Source organism: Vigna radiata, chromosome 7 (assembly GCF_000741045.1).
Source record: "Vigna radiata var. radiata cultivar VC1973A chromosome 7, Vradiata_ver6, whole genome shotgun sequence".
Taxonomy (NCBI): Eukaryota; Viridiplantae; Streptophyta; class Magnoliopsida; order Fabales; family Fabaceae; genus Vigna; species Vigna radiata.
The window spans coordinates 55,519,174-55,519,689 of record NC_028357.1 but is presented as its reverse complement, the minus strand read 5'-3'; positions in this window follow the sequence as shown (position 1 = coordinate 55,519,689).

The window sequence follows — 516 nt, the reverse complement described above, 5'->3', positions numbered from 1 at the left end:
TGAGGTTAGGGTGTAATATTTTAATGGTAAATGAAAGTTTTTTGCATACACAAACTCAATGGTGCTTAATTGCTCTTTTATTTGCATAAAAAATGCAGTTGTAATCGATTACCATATATATGTAAACGATTACATCCTGCCCTGCATCTTTTAAATAGCAGCAGTTTTAATTTTTTTGACAACGTTCCACAATTTAGGGTTAACCGCCCACTACTCCTGCTTTTAAACTTCCCATCCGCCACTTTTGTTCAACTCTCAAAATTCTTTGCCCTACCATGGCTGATCGCGCAAACAAGAAACAAAAGGGAAGTACATCCCGTGAAGGTCGTCGTCGTCGTAGTCCGACACCATCCCCCCCAAGGTCTCCAACGCCACCACCTCCATCACTCAACAATCAACTGTTCTCCTCTGCTGCACAATATGAAAAGTTTGTTAATCATTTTGTCAATCGAGGGATTTTGGAAAGCAAATACCTCGAAGAGGAATTTTTTGAGGTACGTAATTTTGATTTCTATG